Below are 17,205 nucleotides of genomic sequence, written 5' to 3' on the forward strand. Positions count from 1 at the left end.
TCATGCAACCCTACTCTTGGGCATATATCTGGAGAAAACCACAATTTCAAAAGATACATGCACTCCAGTGTTAATTGCAGCACTATTTACAATAGCTAAGACATGGAAGCAACCTAAATGTCCATCAACAGGGGAATGGATAAGGTTATGGGACATACCTTCAATGGAATATTACTCAGTTATTAAAAATAATGAAATAATGCCATTTGCAACCACATGGAAGGATGTAGAGATTACCATACTAAGTGAAGTCAGGTAGACAAAGACAAATATCATATGCTGTCACTCATATGTGGAATCTTAAAAATAATGATATAAATGAACTTATTTACAAAACAGAAACAGACCCACAGACTTCAAGAACAACTTTATGGTTACCAAACGGGAAATGTGGTGAGGTAGGATAAATTAGGAGTTTAGGATTTACATATACACACTACTATATATAAAATAGATAAGTTCCTGTAGTATAGCATAGGGAACTGTACTCAATAGTTTGTAATAACCTATACAGGAAAAGAATCTGAAAAAGAATGTGTATACGTATATATAACTGAATCATTTAGCTGCATACCTGGGAGCTAACACAATATTGTAAATTAACTGTTCTCCAATATAAAATAAAAATTAAATAAGAAAGAGCCATGTCTTTATAGAGCTTGGAAACCCTTTATTGACTATACACTGAAAAGACTGTTACCAGTTATTAATACTTTTTTCTCTCAGCTAAGACATTATGCAGCAGCACTGATTAAGGCCCTGCAAGCCACTTGCAAAACTTTCCTCTCATAGCATGTTAATAGCTTAAGTTTCCTTCATGACTACTAATTTCATGTGACTTCACTGGATGATTACATATTTATGTATTATTTATTATGCAAATCTAGAATTATACATTATTTAAAGCCATATTAACAGTATGTATTATTTATGATGGAACTGTATTAATATATATTATTTCAAGTAACTTTGGGTGGAGCTTTTTTTTCCTTCTCTTGTGGATCACAGTCAGTGAAAGTTAGTATTCCATTCAAGAATCAGTGCAGCTCTCCTTCTGGGGACATTGCCATCAAGTTCCCTATCAGCACAACTTCTGCATAGCCATTGTCTATGAAATTACTCTAAGGGGCAAAGTCTACAGGGCTCTTTGACTACTGCTGCTGCTGCTAAGTCACTTCAGTCGTGTCCGACTCTGTGCGACCCCATAGTCGGCAGCCCACCAGGCTCCCCCGTCCCTGGGATTCTCCAGGCAAGAACACTGGAGTGGGTTGCCATTTCCTTCTCCAATGCATGAAAGTGAAAAGTGAAAGTGAAGTCGCTCAGTCATGTCCAACATCGCGACCCCATGGACTGCAGCCTTTCAGGCTCCTCCGTCCATGGGATTTTCCAGGCAAGAGTACTGGAGTGGGAAGTTCCACTCCTTTAACAAACTGTGAAGTAGGTGGTTTGCCATTGAGATTCCACTGTCTCTGATAGTGACCTGCATTCCCAGATCATCATCTTTTCCATTCTGGAGGAAAATAATCAGATAAATCTGAGAAACTGAGCCATGGTTAAAGTAGGACTTGATTGAGCTGTATTTGGCTGCAAGTCACAGAAAGCCTGGAAAACAGTGGCTTAAATGCTAGGACTGTGTATTATGTCACTTAATAGGAAGTTTAAAGGTAAGTGAGGCTAAGTAAGTTATGTGCTTTAGGGTAGGGATGGCCTGTCTACAGTTCTCCTGTTCTTCCTTATTGTTCCCTAGATTGTTGCCACATAAGTGCAAATTACTTGACACATATTCAAGCATCAAATTCTCTCAAAATCTTCAGAAAACAGCATGAAGGGGTAATAGAAAAAGGGCTTTGTTCGATCTCTAGCTCTATGTTTGGTTTGCGAGAAAATATTTCTCACAAATTCCACAGTAGGCTGAGTCTAATGCCCACAGTTTCACTGACAAAGAATAGTAGAGACTTTTTTCCCCATGACATAGAACAAACTATTGGATTCCCTGAGGCTTGGAACATTCCTACCCAAACAAAATCAAGGCTCTCTCAGCAAGGAAAAGGGGATAGCAGGTATTAGGTGGATGCCCATAAGTATCTAACATGAAGGGCCAGGAATTTAATGGATAACTCTTTATGAGAAAATTTACATTTAAAAGACACTTGAGATTTTCAGAAGGACCTAGAAGGAATTTCAATTTACTGCCAACATGAAGTAACAGGGACGAAATTTACTTTCCCATCTGAAAACAAACAGAAAACCTGAAAAGCCAGAGTACACAAATGAAACAGTGATTTTTTTCAAGACATTGGATAGCAAAGAATGAAGGATGGTGGTTGCTAAGAGACAAGAAACAAATGATATGAGACCCAGAAAAATGCTAGAGAAAAACTGACGATGTTAAGTAGTAACATGAAAGGTAAAAAGAAGATATAAATAGAACTCCTGAAATGTCTGAGTTGAAAATACACTGGATGGGATTAATGACACTTTAAAGTTCCCAATGGAGTGAGGGATATAACAGAAAAAATAGTGGGCAAAAAATTTCCAAATTTGATGAATACTTTAAGTACATAGACACAAGAAGCCCATCAAATCCCAAGTACAAAAACATTAAGAAAACCTCTCCAGGGCACATTATAATCAAATTGCTTTAAACTAGTGATAAAGAGAAAGTCTTAAAAGCAGACAGAAAAAAAGACATATAGAGCAGAACAAAGATAGGCATGTCACCAGATTTCTTGCTAGAAACAATGCAAGCAAGAAACAATGGAGCAACATTTTACATTCTTTGAAAGAAAAGACCCTAAATCTTTAAACTTTAAATTCATAACCTAGCAAAAACAGTTATCAAAAATAAAGGCAAAATACTTTCAGATATACAGAAGCTGAAATAATTCATTAACCACAGGTCTACATTAATAAGAAATGTTGAAGAAAATTCTTAAGGCAGAAGTAAAATGATATTAGTAATCAATCTGGAATTGAGAGGTTTGGGAAATGTCACATGAATGAGTAAATATAGACTTTCATGTATTATTTAGCTTTCTGGAAAACAAAATTGATAGCTTAAAAATACTTCTGTAGGGTACAGCTTATATGTAGAAGTTAAATGTATAACAATAGTACAATAGTCTGGAAGGGAGAAATGGAAACATACTGCTGAAAGATTTTTATACTGTACTATAAAAATACTACACCTGAGTGGTATACTATCATTTGAAGGTAGATTGTGATAACTTAAATATATGTATATAAGCCCCTGATACCATGCCAGGAGGAGACCAACCACTTAGTCACAGTATATTAAACTAGATCTCCACACAGAAGAACAATACAAAAGAGATCTTAATGACCCAGATAACCACAATGATATGATCACTCACCCAAAGCCAGACATCCTGGAGTGCAAAGTCAAGTGGGCCGTAGGAATCACCACTGTGAACAAAGCTAGTGGAAGAGATGGAATTCCAGTGGTGCTATTTCAAATCCTAAATGATGATGCCATTAAAGTGCTGCACTCAATATGCCAGCAAATTTGGAAAACTCAGCAATGGCCACAGGACTGGAAAAGGTCAGTTTTCATTCCAATCCCAGAGAAAGGCAATGCCAAAGAATGTTCAAACTACTGCATAATTGCACTCATCTCACATGCTAGCAAAGTAATGCTCAAACTTCTCCAAGCTAGGCTTTGACAGTATATGAACCAAGAACTTCCAGATGTTCAAGCTGGATTTAGAAAAGGCAGAGGAACCAGAGATCAAATTGCCAACATCTGCTGGATCATTGAAAAAGCAAGAGAATTCCAGTAAAACATCTCCTTCTGTTTTATTGACTATGCCAAAACCTTTGACTCTGTGGACCACAACAAGCTGTGGAAAATTCTTAAAGAGATGGGAATAGCAGACCATCTTAACTGCCTCCTGAGAAACCTATATGCAGGTCAAGAAGCAACAGTTAGAACCAGACATCGAACAATGGACTGGTTCCTAATTGTGAAAGGAGTACATCAAGGTTGTATATTGTCTCTCTGCTTATTTAACTTATATGCAGAGTACATCATGTGAAATACCAGGCTGGATGAAGTACAGGCTGGAATCAAGATTGCAGGGAGAAATATCAATAACCTCAGATAGGCAGATGACACCACTCTTATGGTAGAAAGCAAGGAGGAAATAAAGAGCTTCTTGATGAAAGTGAGAGAGGAGAGTGAAAAAGCTGGCTTACAACTCAACGTTCAAAAAACTAAGATCATGGCATCTTGTCCCATCACTTCATGGCAAATAGATGGGGAAATAATGGAAACAGTGACAGGCTTTCTTTACTTGGGCTCCAGAATCACTGTAGATGGGGACAGTAGCCATGAAATTTAAAGATGCTTGCTCCTTGGAAGAAAAGCTATGACAAACCTAGACTGCATATTAAAAAGCAGAGACATTACTTGCCGACAAAAGTCCATATAGTCAAAGGTATGGTTTTTCCAGTAGTCATGTATGGATGTGAGAGTTGGACTATAAAGAAGGCTGAGTGCAGAATTGATGCTTTTGAACTGTGGTATTAGAGAAGACTGTTGAGAGTCCCTTGGACAGCAAGGAGATCAAACCAATCAATCCTAAAGGAAATCAGCCCTGAATATTCATTGGAAGGACTGTTGCTAAAGCTGAAGTTCTAATACTTGGACTACCTGATGGGAAGAACTGACTCATTGGAAAAGACCCTTATGCAGGAAAGATTGAAGGCAGGAGGAGAAGGGGATGACAGAGGATGAAATGGTTGGATGGCATCACCAACTCAATGGACATTGCCGAGGTCCAGCCCCGGCTGATCCAGGGTATTCGAAGGAGAGACGGCTAGGCGACCTATTCAAACGTTAATTAGAGATAATAAAGAGTAATAGAATGAGGATAGCTCAGTAGGAAAATTCAGCGGAGAAAAGAAGCTGAGTGGCTTGGTTTACGCGGAAAATCAATATAACCCGTGACACCAGGTTAGCTCTGACCACGGAGGCCGCAGGCGCCCTCTCGAATAGCGGAAGGTGCCCCACCTTAGACACCTTCTCGAGTGGGTCTTAGAAGCCCAGGCAAATAAATGGTCGCAGAGGACATCCGCGCTCCAGATGGACACTCAGCTGGAAGTTAAAGGGAAGAATGACATGGGGAGACCAAGCGTTGGTGAGCAAGGCCCATAGCTTTATTTTCAACAGGGGCTTTTATACCCTAAGTTACACATAGAGGATAATAGGGGATGCAAAATCAGCAGTCTTTGATGCTTATCAAAAACCAGGGTTTCTTTCCTGCAGATTTATCGTATACAAATGGTTTAGGTGATTTACATCATCTTCTGGCCAGAGGCCTATTAACATTTTATGACTCTTGACAAGGACTTATCAACAAAGACTTATTTTCTCTAAGAGTAATTATTTTAAGGTTTGGCGCCATCTTCCGAAGATAAGATTACGTTCCTATAGGGTGGATGTGTAATGGGTTTACAAAGGAAAGAATTTACTACCTTAAGGGTCTAAAGTTACTAACACCAAGGCCACTACTTATTTTTTCTACATACCAACCATATTAATTAATGCACATTCAAGGATACAATTCAGGGGATGTGAAAACTTGGCAACAAACATTGGCTCATCAATGAAATCTTTTACTAGTTTTATTCTGACAGTTTCTAATTCTCTGAGAGGCTCTAAGCTATTTGAATATCTTAAGCTTCCCGTGCCTCTGGAGGCTGGGAGACTGTAAACAATCGTATGCATAGCTGTAGGTGTCCGGGTAAACTTGTCAGGCGAGTTAGAGAGCCATCTGAGGGGTTTGGATTTAAACACTCCTAATTGCCCGGGAACTTTATTAATTGGAGCTGTAAGTTAACTCTTTGACAGAGAGAGTGAGATGGTGGTGGGGGACAGCCCCCAGTAAAGTCAGAGGTGAGAGCACAAAGCAATAAAGTAGGCAGACTCTGGTTTTTGGGGGGTAGATGCTCGAGAATATCCGGGGGCACTCCCGAGGCTCGATCCCGCCTTTGCGTATGCCGAGCCTCCTTCCTCATGACCTTTGTCACGAGTGGAATGTCTCTCACCGGCTCCCGGCAGGACATGAGTTTGTGCAGGCTCTGGGAGTTGGTGATGGATAGGGAAGCCTTGCGTGCTGCATTCCATGGGGTTGCAAAGAGTCAGACATGATCTAGCAACTGAACTGAACTTACACCTTAGAAGGGATAATTATTTATCTTGATTGAACTTGGCACATATTCTGAATATGGGTTTGCCTTATAGAGTGTCTGATCCACCAATACAGGATTGCATAGAATGTCACATTAGATCGGGAGAACCACTTTTCCACAATGGAGATGCAACAGTATGCATATGACCATAGGATTTACTAGGTTTTTTTGTATTCTTTATTATCTAGAAGCTGCTGGGCTTCTAGAAGAATCTTTGGATGAGGCAGCTGAGGTGCCAGTTTAGAGAAAATACCCTATAAGAATAGGATGTCATTCAGCATACAATGTATACTCTAAGTTGACAACATATGTTTCCCCATGAATATGTCCAAGAACCTAAAATTGAGAGTAGCATCACTTCCAGTGACCTGGGGAATTTCTGCTATTCACCCTTACAACTCTTGACTCTGTAGGTCTAAAGGTACTTGTTCCAAATGTAGTGAGTATTTCCACCAGAAAACACAATTAGAATCCTACTAAATTTGTTCAGTTCAGTCTCTCAGTCATATCCGACTCTTTGCAACCCCATGAACTGCAGCACGCCAGGCCTCCCTGTCCATCACCAACTCCCGGAGTTCACCCAAACTCATGTCCATTGAGTCGGTGATGCCATCCAACCATCTCATCCTCTGTTATTCCCTTCTCCTCTTTCCCAGCATGAGGGTCTTTTCAAATGAGTCAGCTCTTCACATCAGGTGGCCAAAGTATTAGAGTTTCAGCTTTAACATCAGTCCTTCCAGTGAACACCCAGGACTGATCTTTAGGATGGACTGGTTGGATCTCCTTGCAGTCCAAGGGACTTTCAAGAGAGTCTTCTCCAACACCACAGTTCAACAGCATCAATTCTTCTGTGCTCAGGTTTCTTTATAGTCCAACTCTCACATAGATTTGTAAGCTGCCACTACTGCCCAGTCATTTTGGGCTTCTTATGTCAATAAACCAACAGACAAGGAAAGGAGTCACTATCCTTCAGTAACTGACCTAGGTCTTAGGGAGGTTGTACAATGGGGACAGGGACTACTTTGGTACCCCAGTGATGCACTAGAAAATTTTTGCTATTCCTTTGACCAATCTTCACAACAAGTGGACTCAGGCAACAGCCATGGCCAGAGATAGGTATGGTGACCAGTGTCTTAGAACACTCAGAGATGAAGACCACCTGGCCCTACAAACTTACTCACCAAGACCAACAGAGAAGCAACTAACAGTGGGTAGAGTACAGCTATAGCTCTGAGACCAGCTGCAGTCGCGGGGACTTTAGTTCATTCTACCACCTTAACACTAGAACTTCTCCTATGAACATCTCCCCAAATCCTGAGAACCTGTTTCTGGATAGGCCTGTCCCATTTGAAGGTGGATTCAGATAGTGAAAAGGGAGGACTATACTGATATGCCTCAGAGAGCCCCTTTCAGGATTAATGAACTTATTTTTCTAATTGTTGGGAATGTTAGTTGGTGACACCTCATGCCCAAGTCCTTCCCTAGGAATTTCCCTCTATTAAAGTGAGTTACCGTACCCAAGTTTATACCACTGCCTGGACTATATCATATCCAATAACTAGTTATGAGATGAGGCCCCTTCTCTTTCCTCCACCCATTCATATATAAAGGGCCATCTCAGCCCCAGCATTACTGATAGGATTTGCCTGAGGTCTCTGTTGCAGGTGCAATCACAGTTCAACTTCTCCCTCTGCTGAATACTGCTTCCCTTATGCTTTACCCTTTTCAGCTATTGATACCAAGAGTTATCCCCAATAAACCTCCACCATGCAAATCTCAGGGACTCTGTCTCTGTTTTCTAGGGAACCCAAAATATGACACCCAGCAACCTGACATGTTACATGGAGGAAAAGATGGAGAGGCAGAGGCCAATACAATATTGTAAAGCAATTATCCTCCAGTAAGCAAAAGAAGATGCAGAGGTTGGTATTCTTAACATAAAAGGCAAGCTATGCCTAACAGAAGAGAGAAGCTGAACATAAAAAGAAGTCCCTAAAACTTCTAATTGAGAGCTTTAAAGTACTAGATCAGCCTTGGGTAGAGAGGACTTGTATTACCTTTTAGCTACCACCTCCATGTACTTGAAAGACTAGCCCTGGTCCCAACCAAAAAGTAGAAGTGACTATCACATATTAAAAATGGATGGGAAAGGTCTTAGATTTCCCTGTACTGTTGGCACAGTCCCAGATAAAATGCCTTCCAAAAATGTGAAACCAAGCCTCTTTGATCACAAAGCCTCAAGGTGCTGGAGGCAGATAAAATGTCAATATGAATGATGGGTTTATACTTATATAAAATGGCAAATAAAAAGGAGACATCATTAATTCATTAAACAATTTTTATCTTATATTGGTCTTCTAAGACTTTCCGAAAAAAGAGAAAACACTTTTAAACTCAATTCCCCATTACAGAGGTGAACATATCTCCCCCAAACCAAAGTGTAGGTGGAGTCTCTGAAGCCTGCTCTTCCTGCACAGACCCCCGTAACTCCTTGTTTACCTGGACTGTGACAGTGCGTCCAAAACCCAGATGACCCAAGATGACCTAGACAGCTATCCCGACGAATAAAACTTTTGTGGAATGCCAGTTGTCTCATCCGACTTTCCATTATTCCCTGTTTATTTACACATGTGTGTATTATCTAGTTCTCTTTCTACTCTGGGTTCCTTGTCATTTTAAAAGTTTTTGGCTCTCAATTTAGATTTACAGAAAAGTTGCAATGATAGAATATGGTGTTCCTGTCTATTCACTCAGTTTTCCCTATTGTTAACATCTTACCACAGAACATTGTCAAAACTAAGACATTAATATTGGTATAATACTATTTACTAAAATACAGCTTTATTTAGATTTCACCAGTGTTTCCACCAATGTTCTTTTTCTGTTGCAGAATCCAGTCTGGGATAGCACATTACATTTAGTCATATGTTTTCTCTGTCTCCTCCATCTGTGACAGCTTCTTCTTCTTTTCTTATGGTTGCTTTTAATGACCTTCCAGTTTAAAGACTACCCTTCAGTGATTTTGTAGGATGCCTTTCAGTTTGTGTTTATCTCATGTTTTCTCATGATTTGATTAGAGTTATAGGTTTGTGGCAAGAATACCACAAAGGTGAAGAGTCTTCCTTACATCACCTCAGAAGGTACCTGATATTGAGACAGAGACAAGATGGTGGAGTAGAAGGACCTTGAACTTACCTCCTCTCATGAGCACTCCAAAATCACAGCTAACTGCTGAATAACCATCAATTAAAGAGACTGAGAAATTGGTTCAAGACGGTAGAGTAGAAGGACATGTGCTGATCTCCTCCTGTGAGAGCACTCAAATTGCAACTAGCTGTTGAACAATCATTGAGAGGAAGACACTAGAACCCACCAAAAAAAGGTATACATGTCTAAAGACAAAAGAGGCTAAATAATATGCTATGAAACAACCCAAATGAATCACAGAAGAAATCAAGGATAAAGGACAGAAATGGTATGGACCTAACAGAAGCAGAAGATATTAAGAAGAGATGGCAAGAATGCACAGAAGAACTGTACAAAAAACAGCTTCACCACCCAGATAATCACGATGGTGAGATCACTGACCTAGAGCCAGGCATCCTGGAATGTGAAGTCAAGTGGGCCTTAGGAAGCATCACTACGAACAAAGCTAGTGGAGTTGATGGAATTCCAGTTGAGCTCTTTCAAATCCTGAAAGATGATGCTGTGAAAGTGCTGCACTCAAGATGCCTGCAAATTTGGAAAACTCAGCAGTGGCCACAGGACTGGAAAAGGTCAGTTTTCATTCCAGTCCCAAAGAAAGGCAATGCCAAAGAATGCTCAAACTACTGCACAGTTGCACTCATCTCACATGCTAGTAAAGTAATGCTCAAAATTCTCCAAGCCAGGCTTCAGCAATATGTGAACCGTGAACTTCCTTATGTTCAAGCTGGTTTTAGAAAAGGCAGAGGAACCAGAGATCAAATTGCCAACATCCGCTGGATCATGGAAAAAGCAAGAGAGTTCCAGAAAAACATCTATTTCTGCTTTATTGACTATGCCAAAGCCTTTGACTGTGTGGATCACAATAAACTGTGGAAAATTCTTCAAGAGATGGGAATTCCAGAACACCTGATCTGCCTCTTGAGAAATTTGTATGCAGGTCAGGAAGCAACAGTTAGAACTGGACATGGAACAACAGACTGGTTCCAAATAGGAAAAGGAGTTCATCAAGGCTGTATATTGTCACCCTGTTTATTTAACTTATACGCAGAGTACATCATGAGAAACGCTGGACTGGAAGAAACACAAGCTGGAATCAAGATTGCCGGGAGAAATGTCAGTAACCTCAGATATGCAGATGATACCACCCTTATGGCAGAAAGTGAAGAGGAACTAAAAAGCCTCTTGATGAAGAAAGTGGAGAGTGAAAAAGTTGGCTTAAAGCTCAACATTCAGAAAATGAAGATCATGGCATCTGGTCCCATCACTTCATGGCAAATAGATGGGGAAACAGTGGAAACAGTGTCAGACTTTATTTTTCTGGGCTCTAAAATCACTGCAGATGGTGACTGTAGCCATGAAATTATAAGACACTTACTCCTTGGAAGGAAAGTTATGACCAACCTAGATAGCACATTCAAAAGCAGAGACATTACTTTGCCAACAAAGGTCCAACTAGTCAAGGCTATGGTTTTTCCTGTGGTCATGTATGGATGTGAGAGTTGGACTTTGAAGAAGGCTGAACGCCAAAGAATTGATGCTTTTGAACTGTGGTGTTGGAGAAGACTCTTGAGAGTCCCTTGGACTGCAAGGAGATCCAACCAGTCTATTCTGAAGGAGATCAGCCCTGGGATTTCTTTGGAAGGAATGATGCTAAAGCTGAATCTCCAGTACTTTGGCCACCTCATGCTCAGAGTTGACTCATTGGAAAAGACTCTGACGCTGGGAGGGATTGGGGGCAGGAGGAGAAGGGGACGACAGAGGATGAGATGGCTGGATGGCATCACTGACTCGATGGACGTGAGTCTGAGTGAACTCCGGGAGTTGGTGATGGACAGGGAGGCCTGGCGTGCTGCGATTCATGGGGTCGCAAAGAGTCAGACATGACTGAGTGACTGAACTTAACTGAACTGAGAGACAAATAAAAGCAAAAAACACAGAAAAAACTAATGGGATGCATAAAAAGCAGTTTTAAGAGGGAGCTTTATGGTGATACATGATTGTCCGAGAAAACAAGAAAAATCTGAAATAAACAACCTTAAACCTGAAGCAGTTGGAGAAAAAAGAACAAACAACACACAAAGTTAGTAGAAGGAAAGAAATCATAAAGATCAGAGCAGAACTAAAGACAAAACAATAGAAAAGATCAATGAAATGAAAAGCTGGTTCTTTGGGAAAAAAAAAATTCATGACCCTCTACCCAGACTCATCAAGAAAAAAGGGAAAGGGCCCAAAGCAGTATAATTAAAAATGAGAAAGGAGAGGTTACAACTGACACCATAGAAATACAAAGGATCATAATAGACTACTACAAGCCACTATATGTTGATAAAATGGACAACCTAGAAGAATGGACAAATTCTTAAAAAGATAAAATCTCCCAAGAATGAACCAAGAAGAAATAGAAAATATGAGCAGACCAGTTACAAGTACTGAAATTGAATTTGTGATTTAAAAACTCCCAACAAACAAAAGTCCAGGACCAGATGGCATCACAGGTGAATTCTAGCAAACATTTAGAGAAGAGTTAACACCTATTTTTCTGAAACTCTTTCAAAAAGTTGCAGAGGAAAAAGCACTTCCAAACTCATTCTATGAGGCCACCATCACCCTGATACCAAAACCAGAGAAAGATACCACAAAAAAGAAAACTATAGGCCAGTATCACTGATGAATGTAGATGCAAAAATCCTCAACAAAATACTAACAAACTGAATCCAACCATATATGAAAAGGATTATACATCATGATCAAGTGGGATTTATCCCAGGGATGCAAGGATTTTTCATGATCCACAAATCAATCAGTCTGATACATCACATTAACAAACTAAAGGATAAAAGCAGTGTGATCACCTCGATAGATGCATAAAAAGTTTTTTGATGAAATTCAACATCCATTTATGATTAAAAAAAAACTCCCCAGAAAGTGGAATAGGGGGAACCTACAATAAAGGCCATATACGACAAATCCAATCATCATACTCAATGTGAAAAATTGAAAGCATTTCCTCTAAGATCAGGAACAAGGCAAGGATGTCCACTCTTAACCACTTTTATTCAGTATAAAAAGAAAAGTGATCTATATTGGAAAAGAAGTAAAACTCACTATTTACAAATGACATGATAGAAAATCCTAAAGATGGCTACCAGAAAACTACTACAACATATCTCTGAATTCAGCAAGATTGCAGGATAAAAATTTAATATACAGAAATCTGTTGAATTTCTAGACACAACAAACAAGAGAAATTAAGTAAACAATCCCATACCTAGAAGAAATGCTTAGGAATAAACCTACCTAAGGAGGCAAAAAACCTGTACCCTGAAAAGTACAGATGAAAGAAATGCTGATGTAAGAAATCCAAGATGACACAAACAGATGGAAAGATACATTGTGTTCTTGGATTGGAAGAACTGATATTGTCTAAATGACCATGCTACTCAAGGCAATCTATAATTCGATGCCATTTATATCAAATTACCAGTGGCATTTTTCACAGAACTAGAATTGAAACAAATTTTTAATTTTATGGAAACAGAAAAGGCCCTGAGGAGCCAAAGCACTTTTGAGAAAGAAAAACAGAGCTGGAGGAATAGGGCTCCCTGACTTCAGACTATACTACAAAGCTACAGTCATCAAAATAGTATGGAACTGGCATAAAAATAGAAACATATATCAATGGAACAAGACAGAATGCCCAGAGATAAACCTATGCACTTATGGTCTATTAATATATGACAAAGGAGGCAAGACTATGCAATGAGAGAAAACAACCTCTTCAATAAATGGTGCCGATAAGCAGACATTTCTCCAAAGAAGACATACAGATGGCCAATGAACACCTGAAAAGGTGTTCAGTATCACTCATTATTAGAGAAATGCAAATCAAAACCACAAAGAGGTATCATGTCACACCAATCAGAGTGGTCATCACCAGAAAATCTACAAACAGTAAATGCTGGAGAGGATGTGGAGAAAAGGGAACCCTCCTGCACTGTTGGTGGGAATGTAAACTGATACAGCCATTATGGAAAACAGTATGGAGGTTCCTTATAAAACTAGGAATAAATCTACCATATGACCAGCAATCTGATTACCAGGCATATACCCTGAGTAAACCACAATTCAAAAAAACACATGTACCCAACTGTTCATAAACACATGAACCAAGTGTTCACTGTAGCACAATTTACAATAGCTAGGACATGGAAGCAATCTAGATATCCATCAACAGATGAATGGATAAAGAAGATGCAGTACATATATCCAATGAAATACTACTCAGCCATAAAAAGGAATTAATTTGAGTCAGTTGTTAGGAATAAACCTAGAGTCTGTTATACCCAGTGAAATAAGTCAGAAAGACAAACATCATGTATTAATGCATATTTGTGGAATCTAGAAAATTGGTACTGATGGACCTATTTGCAGGGAAGGAATGGCAACACAGACATAGAAAATGTACTTGTGGTCACAGTGGGGGAAGAAGAGGGTGGGATTAATTGAGAAAATAGCATTGACATATATACACTATAATGTATAAAACAGATAGCTAGTGGGAAGCTGCTATATAACACAGGGAGCCCAGCCTGGTGCTTTGTGATGACCTAGTGGGATGGGATGGCTGGAGGGGAAAGAGGATCAAGAGGGAAGGATGATATATGTATTTTTTATTTATATATATATATATTATTTATATAAAATTATGACTGATTTGCGTAGTTGTACGGTAGAAACCAACACAACATTGTAAAACAATTTTCCTCTGATTTAAAAAAAAAATTGGTGCTGGGAAAACTGGACAGCTGCATGTAAAAGAATGAAATTAGAACATTCTCTAACACCATACATAAAAGTAAACTCAACATGGATTAAAGACTTAAATGTAAAACTGGGATATTATAAAACTTCCAGAGGAAAATATAGGCAGGACACTGTTCGAAATAAATTACAGCAATGTCTTCTTTGAGCGATCTTCTAGAGTAATGGAAATGACAACAAAGGTAAACAAATGGGACCTAATTAAACTTGAAAACTTCTGCATGGCATAGGAACATGGCATAAACAAAATGAAAAGACAACCAACAGAATGGGAGAAAGTATTTGCAAGTGATGCAACTGAGAAGGGATTAATCTCTAAAATATACAAACAGCTCATATAGCTCAATATCAACAAAAACAACCCAATAAAAAAATGGCAGATGATCTAAACAGACATTTCTCCAAAGAAGACATGTGTGCATGCATGTGTGTGCTAAGTCGCTTCAGTCACGTCCATCTCTTTGTGACTATGGACTATAGTCTGCCAGCCTCCTCTGTTCATGGGATTCTTCAGGCAAGAATACTGGAGTGGGTTTTTGCCCTCCTCCAGGGGATCTTCTAGAGAAGGCAATGGCACCCCACTCCAGTACTCTTGCCTGGAAAATCCCATGGATTGAGGAGCCTGGAAGGCTGCAGTCCATGGGGTCACTGAGGGTCGGACACGACTGAGCGACTTCACTTTCACTTTTCACTTTCATGCATTGGAGAAGGAAATGGCAACCCACTCCAGTGTTCTTGCCTGGAGAATCCCAGGGACGGGGGAGCCTGGTGGGCTGCCGTCTATGGGGTCGCACAGAGTTGGACACTAATGAAGTGACTTAGCAGTAGCAGCAGTAGCAGGGGATCTTCCTGACCCAGGGATCAAACTCCCATCTCCTGCATTTCCTGCTTTGGCAGGTGGGTTCTTTACCATTAGCACCACCTGAGAAACCCTAAAGAAGACATAGAGATGGCTAAAAGGTACATGAAGAGATGCTCAGCAGCACTAATTATTAGAGAAATGCAAATTAAAACTATAATGAGGTATCACCTCACACCAGTCAGAATGGCCATCATCAAAAAGTCACTTCTGGGGTCTCTGAAGCATCACATATTTGCTCAAAGCCAGTTCCTCCTGTCTTCCCAGCATATGACAATGCCTGCTACCTATGTGAGAATGTTCCTTTCTGGCTGGGCTAGGGGTCACTTCCCTGAGCTACTTAAAACACCAAACTTTGAGGTGCCAAAGAATGCTGCGGTTCCTGTACCTCTGGCTGACTTATCGCAGTGGTGCCATATTCCAAGAACAAGTAGGCTGATCTACTTCCTCCTCCACATTTCTGTGCCACAGGAAGTCATTTGGATCCCAAAGAGCTCTGCTTGGGCTCCCAGTCTTACCTTCTAGAAAAAATAGCTCCTTTTAGTGACTTTGCATCGCTGATCTCTTCCATCAGGGAGGTGAGTTTGGCCAGTCAGGCTGGAGACAGCTCACATTTTTCCTAGCATCCCAGCCTATGTCCCCTACCCTGCCTCTCAGAGACCTTGATAGTAAAAGTTCTCTTCAGATAGGCTCTTTCTTACCATGCAAACCATTCAGGGAAATATTGTGTTGGCCAAAAAATGTGTTTAGGTTTTTCTGTAACATCTTATGGAGAAACCCAAACAAACTTTTTGGCCAACCCAATAGCTGTGAGAGGAACACTGAGATGGTGAGTTTTATCCAGAACCACCAACACAATTTCAGCTGAAGTCTGGCTCATCTGGGACCATCCCACAGAAATGCAATGATTTAAATGCATTTCTTAAACCTTAAAGTGCTTAAAGATGTTTATGATCATCATTACATATATATAGTATCCATGCTACAGTGTGAGCTACCTTCAGGAAGCTAGAATGCCAATACCATGGAGTTAAGATGATGGGAATTTCAGGGCCTGTGCAAGGCCCTTGAATCACACCCCACGGAAGCCTCTTCCCCAGTGCACCTCCCTGCTGCACGTGATCCTGCCACTCCCTCTCTCTTTAAGCAACAACTCTGTTTCTGAACACAGTTTGATTCCTGGTAGAGGCTATGTTGACCTAGTAGATCAGATGCAACCAACCAGACACAGAGAAGGGCAGCAACCAGATCCTTTTCAAGCTGTGCAAAAATGCATTTTAAGTAATGAAGGTAAGCACAATAGAAGAACTGGCTTCACATCCTTCCCACAGTCCTGAGGAGCCCTCTGATGGCTCACTCCCCAGGAATGCAGAGCCTAGCTGACAGTCCTGCAGTGGTCTAGGTATGGAGGACAACTGCCTGACATTGATTTCTGAAACAGAGACTGGAACTAATAACAGACGGTGCTTGACCCCAGGTCTCCTGAGGCTACCTGAGAGAGGCAGGACAAGAGCCCAGCATCTGCCAAAATATTCTCCTTTGACTGTCCTCCCCATTCTCAGCCTCTGCCTTCAGCTCGCCTGGTGAACACTGGCCTAAACAGAAGCTTACCAATGAAAGAATGGGAAGCTGCTTCAATCAAGGCCCAGAGGCCCAGAACTCAGTCAAGGTGGGAGGTGGCCTAAAGGGGATGTTAGAAGGGGTCAGCCTCTGCTGTTCCAAGCTCTCCTTTGATGTCTAAGAGGGGTTGTCTGCTCAGTGTCCATCGCACAGCAGACCTTCATGGTGGCTTGCTTGTTCTCACCTTACTATGGCTCTGGGAGTTTTCTGGTGGGGAGGTGGAAGGGAGTTCTGGCCCTGGAAGCCACAAACAGCTGCCACCCTGTACACAGGGGCACAAGTGAATGAGGCCACGCCTAGGGCCAAGACGTGCCTCGCTGCTCTCAGCAAAACCCACCGACAAAGCTCTGGCCCTGAAGGAGTGAACAGATGCTCCTCGAGGAAAAGATGACCCTGCTCTCACCTTGCTTTGTCATTTGCCATTGCTTCTCTGCAGAGGCTGCATAGGACAGCCCATTCAGTGGGTTACTTGTCACACAGTTGAA

At 40.7% G+C, this 17,205-nt stretch overlaps 1 long non-coding RNA gene across 4 annotated transcripts in view; it reads left to right on the forward strand.

Moving 5' to 3' along the window:
* The window catches only part of LOC112580614, a 270,834-nt gene extending 262,035 nt beyond the window's left edge, over positions 1 to 8,799 (forward strand). For all 4 annotated transcript variants that reach the window (XR_006546496.1, XR_006546495.1, XR_006546497.1 and 1 more), the window contains one exon: positions 8,016 to 8,799. This is a non-coding gene — a long non-coding RNA (uncharacterized LOC112580614). The remainder of the gene's footprint in view (positions 1 to 8,015) is intronic.
* The last annotated feature ends 8,406 nt before the right edge of the window (positions 8,800 to 17,205 follow it).

Source organism: Bubalus bubalis, chromosome 19 (genome assembly GCF_019923935.1).
Source record: "Bubalus bubalis isolate 160015118507 breed Murrah chromosome 19, NDDB_SH_1, whole genome shotgun sequence".
In the NCBI taxonomy this organism is placed as follows: domain Eukaryota; kingdom Metazoa; phylum Chordata; class Mammalia; order Artiodactyla; family Bovidae; genus Bubalus; species Bubalus bubalis.